The sequence below is a fragment of the Drosophila tropicalis genome, unplaced genomic scaffold, assembly GCF_018151085.1.
Source record: "Drosophila tropicalis isolate 14030-0801.00 unplaced genomic scaffold, ASM1815108v1 contig_805, whole genome shotgun sequence".
NCBI lineage: Eukaryota > Metazoa > Arthropoda > Insecta > Diptera > Drosophilidae > Drosophila > Drosophila tropicalis.
Genome location: NW_027173295.1, coordinates 409297 through 422171, shown reverse-complemented (window position 1 = coordinate 422171; position 12875 = coordinate 409297). Strand labels below are relative to the sequence as shown.

The 12875-nt window shown below is 38.8% G+C and overlaps 1 long non-coding RNA gene across 1 annotated transcript; it reads right to left on the bottom strand.

The window, feature by feature from the left end:
- Positions 1 to 11088: 11088 nt before the first annotated feature.
- Positions 11089 to 12087, bottom strand: LOC137580072 (uncharacterized). The gene is made up of 3 exons (XR_011032929.1): positions 11956 to 12087; positions 11686 to 11786; positions 11089 to 11294 (listed from the first exon to the last, which is right to left on the bottom strand). It is a non-coding gene; the product is annotated as an uncharacterized lncRNA (long non-coding RNA).
- Positions 12088 to 12875: the final 788 nt, after the last annotated feature.

The window sequence follows — 12875 nt, the reverse complement described above, 5'->3', positions numbered from 1 at the left end:
TTCAGTTGTTGTCCAAGCAGAGTCGTCCCCGTATTTATGGCATTTTCGATACAAATTTCTCGATGTCTCATTGATGAAAAGTGCAACAATTCGACTCGTGCTTGTCAAAAAAAATGTACAAACTAAATTTTTGTACGAACAAAGCAATCGCATGCTTTCGGGCTTTGCTCAAAAATTGAGTGGAAAACACTTTTATTTTTGCGACCGCACGAATCGGTCAACAGGTCTCTGGCATTTGCAAATGTTCGATGAGGGCGATGTGAGTTGTGGGTAAATTTGGGTGCCTTCGACTTGGCATATTTTTCATTCTGTTTCACGTTTTATGTTCACATTAAACTGCGAGAACTTTGAAACGTTTTGCTGCTGCAAATGCTTCTTCCTAAACAATTAAAAGTAGATTTTCGACAGCTAATGCAATGGCAAAAAACATAAATTAAAACACTTCACGGCTGCAACAAAGCCAAAAACATTTAAAGCAAATGGAATCTAGTTTGACAATAATCAATAAAAAAAAAGAAAGAAGCAATTTGTTGACCCTTTACCTAGAGAACATGGTTCAACGGAATTGTATTATTTATATCTTTATTTATGAAATCCGTTACTTCGCAATTAAAATAGATAGACCCATTAAAATGGACAGTCCGTTTTTCAGTGTTTTGGGTATATGCTTTCTGGGTCACGATCAACTATGTATGTACATATGTATGTTTGTGTGTATGTCGAGTAGTTTACTCTTTCCGTCTAATCCAGGTGCTTTTTTCTTTTCTAAACTTTTAATTTCTTTCTGTCTTGCATTTAGTCTTTATTATTTGTAGAGTAGCTGCTTCTCTACACCATGGAGACCAGACTTGTGTTGTTCTTTCGTCAGGAAAGGAAAGATAAAGATTTTCTTAGGTTGTAGTATCTTTTTCAGTACTACTACTTCTTCTGGCAGTGCTCTTCTATAATCCTCTAGCATGACTTCCCATCCTTTGCTTTAAGGTTTGAGCCATTCTCTTATGTTGGGGAATACTCTTTAGTACTAGGATTTGTAGTGGTCCTCTATAATCCTCTAGCATGACTTCCCATCCTTTGCTTGGAAGAATCAATCCATTCTACCGTCATGTTTTATGCTATAGTAGCAATGGATTCATATCCAACATTCAACATAGGATGTTAGCAGAAGGAGGCCAGACATGGTGAATTAGTTTCCCCTTGCTCCCTATGTTGGGGAATCTTCTTTAGTACTAGGGTTTGTAGTGGTCCTCTGTAGTCTTCTAGCATGACTTTCCATCCTTTGCTTGGAAGAATCAATCCATTCTACCGTCATGTTTTATAATATAGTAGTAATGGATTCATATCCAACATTCAACATAGGATGTTAGCAGAAGGAGGCCAGAGGTTCCCCTTGCTCCTTATGTTGGGGAATCCTCTTTAGTACTAGGGTTTGTAGTGGTCCTCTGTAGTCCTCCAGCATGACTTCCCATCCTTTGCTTGGAAGAATCAATCCATTCTACCGTCATGTTTTATGACATAGTAGCAATGGATTCATATCCAACATTCAACATAGGATGTTAGCAGAAGGAGGCCAGACATGGTGAATTAGTTTCCCCTTGCTCCCTATGTTGGGGAATCCTCTTTAGTACTAGGGTTTGTAGTGGTCCTCTGTAGTCCTCCAGCATGACTTCCCATCCTTTGCTTGGAAGAATCAATCCATTCTACCGTCATGTTTTATGCTATAGTAGCAATGGATTCATATCCAACATTCAACATGGGATGTTAGCAGAAGGAGGCCAGACATGGTGAATTAGTTTCCCCTTGCTCCCTATGTTGGGGAATCCTCTTTAGAACTAGGGTTTGTAGTGGTCCTCTGTAATCCACCAGCATGACTTCCCATCCTTTGCTTGGAAGAATCAATCCATTCTACCGTCATGTTTTATGCTATTGTAGCAATGGATTCATGTCCAACATTCAACATAGGATGTTAGCAGAAGGAGGCCAGACATGGTGAATTAGTTCCCCCTTGCTCCCTACCTCTTGCAGGAGTGGTTTTTGTTACAAATGGTATCTGCAGCTTATCTATTTTTGCTAGTTCTTGATATAATACTGGAAAGAGATGAGGAAAACCAGAAACAGCCATTGATAGTAACAGCTGAGGACTTGCCACAGAGTATATTGATCTCATATGATGCATACATGAGGAAGGTTTGAGCCATTCTCTTAAGTTGGGGAATACTCTTTAGTACTAGGATTTGCATTGGTCCTCTATAATCCTCTAGCATGACTTCCCATCCTTTGCTTGGAAGAATCAATCCATTCTACCGTCATGTTTTATGCTATTGTAGCAATGGATTCATGTCCAACATTCAACATAGGATGTTAGCAGAAGGAGGCCAGACATGGTGAATTAGTTCCCCCTTGCTCCCTACCTCTTGCAGGAGTGGTTTTTGTTACAAATGGTATCTGCAGCTTATCTATTTTTGCTAGTTCTTGATATAATACTGGAAAGAGATGAGGAAAACCAGAAACAGCCATTGATAGTAACAGCTGAGGACTTGCCACAGAGTATATTGATCTCATATGATGCATACATGAGGAAGGTTTGAGCCATTCTCTTAAGTTGGGGAATACTCTTTAGTACTAGGATTTGCATTGGTCCTCTATAATCCTCTAGCATGACTTCCCATCCTTTGCTTGGAAGAATCAATCCTTTCTACCGTCATGTTCTATGCTATAGTAGCAATGGATTCATATCCGACATTTAACTTAGGATGTTAGCAGAAGGAGGCCAGACATGGTGAATTAGTTCCCCCTTGCTCCCTAGCTCTTGCAGGGGTGGTTTTTGTTATAAATGGTATCTGCAGCTTATCTATTTTTGCTAGTTGTTGATATAATTCTGGAAAGAGATGAGGAAAACCAGAAACAGCCATTGATAGTAACAGCTGAGGACTTGCCACAGAGTATTGTTGCTGCTCTGGTTCGTACGGTTGAGTCCATTAGTTTCACGGCTGCCCTTCCTATCTGGACATTTGGCCGCCCAATGCTCCATGGATCCACAGATGAAACAAGAGCCTGGTACAAGGTCCGGCCTGTTGCAGTCCTTCACTAGGTGTCCTCTAATGTTACATCTACGACAGCGCATCTCTTGAAGCTTGTTTGCTCTGCCAGTTTCGTTTTCATCTTTAGTTGCGCGTCGAATGTCCTCTAGATGTATCTCAGCGAAAGCAGCTAACATCTGCTAACATAATTCCTTGTCAGGTTTACCCTCGATAACTTTATCAAGGAGCTCTTCTTCATCGTTGTTAATATTGTTGGCTAACATTAGCTTGTCGTCCAGATAAACTGCAAACTTTTCGCCAAACTTCCAATTACGCTGTTCGAAATGACGACGCATTTGTGACTTGGACATCTTCTCTCCAAAAGCTACCATTAACTGTTCGCATAAAACTGATACTGGCTCGCGAATACGTGTAACCTCCGAATGAAGCCATGAATGTGCCTTGCCTTTCATCTTGCAAATGAAGAGCATCCGTAAGTGAGTGTTGCTAATGTTATACACTTCACCGATATTTTTAAGCTGAGCCACCCACTTTTTGGAGCACGACTCTCCGTTGAAGTCCATCAATACTTCCTTCGCCAGTGAAAAAGCTATGCCCATCGATTCGCCGTTTGAGTTGCCAGAGTATTGGTTGGTGGCTTCGACTGTGGCGTTGCCACTGATGGGAATGCTGCTGTTATCGATATTCTCATTAGCTTCATTGTTATCGATAACATTGCCAGTGGTGTTGCCATTGTTTTCCAAATTCTGGAAAGATCTACCCAAATCGTGACCATGCTCGATTCTAGGAATCAGCAGTTGAAGTTGTTGTAGAAGTTGTTGAACCAACGCGACATCGTTGTTGTTGCTGAAATTGCAGTTCGCCGCTTCTTGCTGTACGCTTCTCGGAATTGCGTCGCCAATTGACGCTTCATTTATTTGGTCTGGGTTCGGCTGCATCAATTGGATGTCGTCTAAATTTTGCCCTGAATTACCATGTTCGTTCCAACCAGGTGGGGTATGACCACGTGTTTCGACTGGCACACTATACAGGAGAAGCACTAATTCATTTCTTGAGCCGTTTGTTGGCATGTTTAAAGTTGCTAGCCATTGCTTTAGTTGGTCGAGGGTTAAATCGGATAGTTGAACTGCGTTACTCATGGTTTTGGGTTAGGACCACTTCTGATATTGTAAAAGGCTGATTCGTTTTAATTGTTTATATGTATATCTATACTTATTATAAGTGTGAGTTTATTATATTATCTTTATACTCATTAGCACGACCGATTCACAAGCTCGTTCAACCCAGACTGACTCGACGCTCTCTCGTACTTCGCTCTCATTTAGAGCAGAGGTAGGCACCCATAGCCCGTGCGGGCACTTTTCTTCGGCAAATGATCGTTTTTCCATCTGTGTGCATGCCGAAGTCAACACGAAGTGCGCTTTTTTTTTTTATGTGCATTTATTCAACAACGCGACATAGATGCGCTCGCGTCGAAATGCTGCAACAGACTAATTCTGTTTTTACGCTCTCAAGTGCACTTCGTGTTGACTTCGGCATGCACACAGATGGTAAAACGATCATATGCCGAAGAAAAGTGCCCGCACGGGCTATGGGTGCCTACCTCTGTACTAAAGAGTATTCCCCAACATAAGAGAATGGCTCAAACCTGCCTCATGTATGCATCATATGAGATCAATATACTCCGTTGCAAGTCCTCAACTGTTACTTTCAATGGTTGTTTCTGGTTTTCCTCAGCTCGTGTCAGTATTATATCAACCTCTAGCAGAAATATAAGAGTTGCTGACACCTCCAACAAAATAGATACTATTCATAACAATAACCACTCCTGCAAGAGGTAGGGCGCAAGGGGGAACTAATTCACCATGTCTGGCCTCTTTCTGCTAACATCCTATGTTGAATGTTGGATATGAATCCATTGCTACTATAGCATAAAACATGACGGTAGAACGGATTGATTCTTCCAAGCAAAGGATGGGAAGTCATGCTAGAGGATTATAGAGGACCACTACAAATCCTAGTACTAAAGAGTATTCCCCAACATAAGAGAATGGCTCAAACCTCAAAGCAAAGGATGGGAAGTCATGCTAGAGGATTATAGAAGAGCACTGCCAGAAGAAGTAGTAGTACTGAAAAAGATACTACAACCTAAGAAAATCTTTATCTTTCCTTTCCTGACGAAAGAACAACACAAGTCTGGTCTCCATGGTGTAGAGAAGCAGCTACTCTACAAATAATAAAGACTAAATGCAAGACAGAAAGAAATTAAAAGTTTAGAAAAGAAAAAAGCACCTGGATTAGACGGAAAGAGTAAACTACTCGACATACACACAAACATACATATGTACATACATAGTTGATCGTGACCCAGAAAGCATATACCCAAAACACTGAAAAACGGACTGTCCATTTTAATGGGTCTATCTATTTTAATTGCGAAGTAACGGATTTCATAAATAAAGATATAAATAATACAATTCCGTTGAACCATGTTCTCTAGGTAAAGGGTCAACAAATTGCTTCTTTCTTTTTTTTATTGATTATTGTCAAACTAGATTCCACTTGCTTTAAATGTTTTTGGCTTTGTTGCAGCCGTGAAGTGTTTTAATTTATGTTTTTTGCCATTGCATTAGCTGTCGAAAATCTACTTTTAATTGTTTAGGAAGATGCGTTTGCAGCAGCAAAACGTTTCAAAGTTCTCGCAGTTTAATGTGAACATAAACCGTAAAACAGAATGAAAAATATGCCAAGTCGAAGGCGCAGAGCTAGGCCCTAGTCCGGGGAATGGGCCGTGCCGACCACTGCTTCAAATCTACAGAGCAACTGAGCACGCGCATACACACATAGACGCAACGCTACATAAACTATATGTGTATGCGTGCCAATCGCAGCATGCAGCATGGGGAAGGGTTTGTCTGCGCATTGATACAGAAAAAGAATTAGGAACAAGTAAAAATATTCTTGGCCATAATATTAGAAAGGTAGATAAACTTCGACATCTGAAGTTAGCTTCTTTGATAATTCATACTAAAAAATGTTTAATTGAAACCTTTGAATAATAAAGTTTTTAGTCAGACTTTAAAAAATTATAAAAAGTATCGATATTCGCTTTGCGGACCAGGGCGACATCTGTTGTTAGTCTGCCCGTGGAGATGCAAACACAATCGATTACAGTTATCGATAGAAATGTCAGTGTTGCACTTTTCATCAAGTAGACATCGAGAAATTTGTATCGAAAATGCCATAAATACGGGGACGACTCTGCTTGGACAACTGAATCATGAGCAATTTTCCAGTTACCACTGGTGCAGTATCCAACCCACCTGGAACTGCAATAGTAACTAACTAACTATAATATTTTGATTACATCTGTTATATATACAGTTACTTCTGTTCTTATCTCTTGTTTGTGTGGACTGGAAGTGTCTTATGGGCCAAATGTCTGGTTGTTGACGCACTCGATCGCTTCTTCCATTTTATCCTACCTATGTTACTTGTACTGTTAAGCCTCCCATTGAATGTTTTCTTTTTCTTACTCTAAAGTCTCCAACCCACCTGCATCTGCAATATTTTCATATTTCCAGACTCTTATCACCTGGCATTATAGTCGACGACGTGAAGACATAGTCTTTGAGGAATTCCCCAGCCGCATTTCCTTTACTTAAACTACAAAATAATAGCATTATAACTGACTGACTCTTAGTGGTCATTAAAGCACTTAGTGAAAAATTATTCTTCTTCGGCGTTGAATCAACAATTGACAATTTTCCTATTAAATTATTATTTGTTATTAATATTAATGGCCACCAGATCTCTTTCAATAAGATCACTTGGCTTTACTTTTTCCTGGTTGATAACACGTCAGTGCACAAAGTGTCAAATGGACTATGTGACTGTGAAATCGGAATATATGGAGCACCACGGCATTTTAATAAGTGTATTAACGTGAAATTCGAAACTGAAATTGCACATTACTTGTCCGACAGCCGGGATAAATTATGCCCTTCTTAAAATTACATACTCAACTTTGTCTAATTGAGTTTTTTTAGTCACTGTCCATATGTGGCGGACTTTTCGAAAAATCCGACTGCAGTGATCACTCTTTTAGCTCCCCGTTTTATGGGAGCGGTTGAGAAAGTTAAATGGCATTTTCCTCTTTTGTTTGCAATGTTTTCTCGGGTGTTTTAAGCGAAAGCTTTGAAAACATACATATATTTACAAGACTTTCGGAACTATTAGCGTTTGTAGTATGAGTAGATTGAAAAGAGACAGACATTCCATGTTCCATGTTTGAACAATTCGTCATCTTTCTCTCACAAAATTGTTTTTCACATTCGCTTAGTCGCTAAGTTCCTAAGATGAGTACATATGTATATGGGACAAGTGCGGATACTAATAATGCTTAAAAAGATTTTAGTCCTACCACATGCTGACCCTTTCGACATGTCGTCCGAGAAGAAGTCTTTACTGTGGCTTTGACAAACAAAAGTCTGAGCAGGACAGTTGCCACGGCCTTCCCAATAAAAATTAAAACATTCTCTGGGGCACAGGTTTTAACTCAAACATTGAAATTCTGCAGCGACTTTAAAACAAGCTCCTACACCTTACGCCACAGTCATCCACAGAGACCTTAACAAACCGTCAATTAAGTGTGAGATCCGGTGGCAAGAAACCCATGATAAGGCACTGGCACTGAAACTGCCGAACAACAGCATGCAGATTAGACGTCTGCAAAGAAGTCACCCACTTGTGCTGCCATTTAGACCAGATACGGACTGATGATTACCTTTAACAATATTTGCTAAAACATATATAAAACAAAGCAATAAATCGCCAAGGTGAAACAATAATTCTTTTGACTAACAATAAATAAAACTCCGCGTAGAATACGTATGTATTGTTGACCCAAATGAAATGATGGCCATATTAAATAAGGGGTTATTAGGGCTTGATGCAAGAGCCTAACTTTCCGACCCCATTTAAATAAAATAAATGCAACAAAGTGTGGCAAAAGAGAGCAACAATTGCGGAGAAATAGCAAAATTACAAATTAATAGACTGGACTGGATAGATTGGACACAGTAGGATGATCGTGTTAACCGTCCCTGAGAATTAAGTCGGTTGTTCGTTTTATTTGCTCCCATTCAGAGTGATATACTTTTTCATTTCAATTTAGTTAGAAAATTACTGACAACTCAGAAGGCTTTCAAGAAATTTCGTTTGTAATATCTCTGTCACCGCATCATGTAATGGCCACAGTTAAGATTCAATGCTCAAAGTTACATTGGAACTTTTATTTTTGAAAAATAATGTTTTACGAGTTTTTAAATAAAGGAAAATAAATATTTAACAACGTGGATTGGGAATTTTATAGAAATATAAGGAAAACTGATTCAGTTGTCACCCCAGCAGAAAGAAGTCAATCAAAAAACCTGTGAGTTATCGCATATGTAATATCGATGGTCGTGCATGTCCGATGGTTGCGGCTACACAACGAGGTCTTATACCTGTGTTAATTGAAGGACATTAAAAAGCTCTCATTATATTAATTTTAGTCGGGGAAAAGCTTGGTTAATTGATCAACTTGTCTCGTTTCGTCAATTGAATTGCAGTAACACATCTCTGTTTAAAACGTTGCGATGTTTTCATCGGAAAAATAACTTAAAACTAAACTTTTTATTTAAGGAAAAGTTAATTTTAAAAAAGCATATTTTAAACCTTTTTAAGCATAAAGAAGAACTGATTCAGTTGTCACCCCAGCAGAAAGAAGTCAATCAAAAAACCTGTGAGTTATCGCATATGTAATATCGATGGTCGTGCATGTCCGATGGTTGCGGCTACACAACGAGGTCTTATACCTGTGTTAATTGAAGGACATTAAAAAGCTCTCATTATATTAATTTTAGTCGGGGAAAAGCTTGGTTAATTGATCAACTTGTCTCGTTTCGTCAATTGAATTGCAGTAACACATCTCTGTTTAAAACGTTGCGATGTTTTCATCGGAAAAATAACTTAAAACTAAACTTTTTATTTAAGGAAAAGTTAATTTTAAAAAAGCATATTTTAAACCTTTTTAAGCATAAAGAAGAACTGATTCAGTTGTCACCCCAGCAGAAAGAAGTCAATCAAAAAACCTGTGAGTTATCGCATATGTAATATCGATGGTCGTGCATGTCCGATGGTTGCGGCTACACAACGAGGTCTTATACCTGTGTTAATTGAAGGACATTAAAAAGCTCTCATTATATTAATTTTAGTCGGGGAAAAGCTTGGTTAATTGATCAACTTGTCTCGTCTCGTCAATTGAATTGCACTAACACATCTCTGTTTGAAACGTTGACAAAAAAGAAGAAGAACGAAACGCGGTGTAGAATTTGGCAAAGCTTTTCCTTGGAATGACTGATACAGCCCAAGCCAACATAAGAAAAAAATGGAAATACTGTCTGGGTATTATTTTTGACAATCCATATGGAGAAACTTATAAACTTCCACTAATGGAAGGTTCCTTTTGTGGCATCGTTGTAACAGCCACATGTAATCTCCACACTTATTATAGCTAGTTAGTTACTATTGCAGTTGTAGGTGGGTTGGATATTTTAGATTAAGGAAAATAAAACGCAATCGCTTTAAAAGACGCGACGTTGTAATTATAATTTATGAATAAGGAAAATGGTGTTATTCAAAGGTAGTACCTGTTGGAACTTCCGTTTTACGAAATTGAGTTGTAAAAAAAAAAAAATGTTATACGAGAAGTTTTCCTTACTTAAAAAGTTAATTTTAAAAAAGCATATTTTAAACCTTTTTAAGAATAAGGAAAAACTGATTCAGTTGTTGTCCAAGCAGAGGAAAGTAACTGAATGAGGAAACCTGTGAGTCGTCCCCGTATTTATTCAATTTTCGATAGAAATTTCTCGATGCCTACTTGATGAAAATAAAAAACAGTGCTGTGTAATGGGACAACTCAGTACTGTGCAACACTGACATTTCGAAACGATTGGAGTGTTGGTAGTGAAACACTGAACATCCAGAACCCAAATCAATTACTTCATTAGCCAAACTGTTATGGCCAGCCCTGAGGTTATCGGTAGAGACCTATCGATAGTGACAATAGGCGCCGAAAATAGTGGGCAAGTCGGGGAATAGTGGGGGATCTAGTGTTGGGTAGATCAGAATTATAAAGGGATTTTTTTTGAATTTGAAAGTCGGCCAGCGGTCAAAAGGCTGTTGACCCAGGCTCGGGTCTAAGGAAGGAACCGTAAGATCAGGCGATGAGTCGTCTGATTCTAGAAGGGTAAAAAGGTTAAAGTCAATTTAACGTGGACAGTGAGGTGCGGCGGTTGGGAAAAAAAAATTAAAGAAACAAGGAGAAGGAATTGCAGTTAAATATCTCAACAATGAAGTGTAATTTATTGTGAACATATCCTTGAAATCCTTGAAATTAAAAGAGAAAAAACAGATCCTTACATCAGGCCGAAGGAGCCAAACAGAAAATTTTTGATATTTTTTGGGTGAAAAATTTTGTGCAATCCCGAGGCGCAGCAAGGCGAAACCGGCCGTCAAAATTAGGTAAGTGTTCGGTTACCATGCAAGTTAGGGACTTTTTTTTAAATTTAAAAAATTTGCCCCAAAATAGGGCGGTTAAATCGAGCTGCGCAGGAGCACCCGCAGCCCCAGTCCACGTTGTAAACAATTTTATTTGTACCCGTCCCCCAAACTAAATTTTTGGTCCCGTTGGCCCATTGGGCCCAAAGATAAAATCACAAGAGGGACGCCGAAATAATTAGATTCCAGGCCAGACGTTTTTTTTTTTATACACCCATCGCCCAGCAAAGCCATAAGAGCAGCAAAGTTTCGGTTGATTGGGGGAAAGAAAAATTTTGGCTCTCATCCCCGTTAATTTTTGGTGCGGACCGCTCCAAAAACCCCCAATTTGCTGGAGAACTCCACCTGGCTGGGGAAAAAAATTAAAACCAGATATTAGTCTTTTATTCCGTTTTTTTTTATGTCAATTTTGTTAATTTATTTATTTATTTAATTCACTAGCTTAATTACTTATTTATTTATTCCCTTATATATATTTATTTATTCCCTTATTTATTTATCTACATAATTAATTCCTTATTTATTATTTTGTTATTTTAAATATTTATTTTGTCCTTTTTGGTTGCCCACGTGCGCATTCTTTTTTTTGTGTATTTCATTATTCCTAAGTCCCGTGTTGTTCACGACCCTTGGTGTGGTTTTGACAGTAGGTAGCTGAAAGAAAAAAGAGAAGAAAAAAGGTGAAAAAGGATACCAATAAACGGGATAATTTTTTTCTCGATCTTGCCCCCTAAAAGAGCTCTGATAGGTAGGTGGGAATCGGGAAGGAAATTCGTCTTGATTTTGAAAAAAACAAAAAAATGAAAAGTAAATGTAACGTAATCTGTGGCAGACACCTGCTCAAATATACACCAGGGCAAGCATTGTTAATAAATTCGTGTGTTAATTATAATTAAGAGTAATGAACAACAAAAGAATGAATTGCTGAGTGTTTTCTTGATGGGGGGGGGAATGGGGAGAAAGGAGCACGACGACTCCTGGAGGAGTTGAGGAGTGGTGATGATGAAATGTTATAGGTGACGACTGTGATAATGGGGTGGCATACCTCATCGACATGCCACGAAGGAAAGGGGGGGGGCCCGTTCGACCTCGATAATCCGGAAGAGGAGGTCCGGTTCACATGGAGCGGCGGCGACGACATCATTCCTGTAAGGGGGTAAGAATAAATAATTAGTGAGTTTGTTAGATAGTTGTTATTCGTGTAGTTTATGTATCGTAAGTGTTGTCCAGTGGAGTGGCGTCTGAAGTGATCCTCGTACTGTGTTGGGATTCCTTCAGACGAAGGGGTATTGATGTTCAGCTGTTCGTCAATTACCTGAATGTTTATTGTTGCGTGTATTGGGGATGGGTTGTAGGAACTCACGACCTTCTTTTCCGATAGCTAGCCGGAGTGAGCGCCTATCGATATACGCGGGACCAGGGTGAGAATACTGTTTTTTCATCTGGCAGGTCCATAACAAAACTATTACGAGTAACTTTTCAGGAAATATTAAAAGCCGACCTCTTAAAGATTTCGGCCATCTGCATGTAAACGTTGTGTTCTTATGTGGTTTTTGATTAGAATTGATTTTGAGGTAAATATTTACTTAACAGTGTTGAAAAGTGAAGAAATCGGCTGAAGATTTCAGTGTTGGCAAACGCTATTTTTGATTAATTATGGCGTTACCAGCCTGTTGTTTTATTTGGCGCGTCGTTTGACTGCTCTGACAGCCAAATATTTTACTCTGAATTATAAAATCGAGGAATATTGTAAACTCAACCAATATTTGGTAAATACTTAAGCTTCTCGGGCATAAAACGCGCATGAAGTACATAAATTTGGAATCAGTAAATATTTACCGTTACCAAAATTCAAGATGAAAGCTCGCGAGTTAATTAACATTTTTTCATAAACAAAAATATCCTTTTATCTCAGCTCTCGAAAGGACATTCCAGGATCTGATAATGTCAGTCGATGCGGATCATCAAGGACTACAATCTGACCAAAGGACATCCTTGTCGTCCTTGAAATGATCGAGTTATAAGGACATTTGTAGTTTTTTGTCACTTTTTTGCCATTTTTCTGACTCTCCCCCTTACAAAAATTCGAGCAATATTTTTGGAAGGATATTGAAAATTCTGGAATGCAGATCGATAGTCCTGATCCTGGAGGCCCCAAAAAAGGATGTCTTGGTGAAATCAATCAATGTCCTGCCTAGATATGGCATCGGGAATATTATCCTTTTTTCGTTTTTT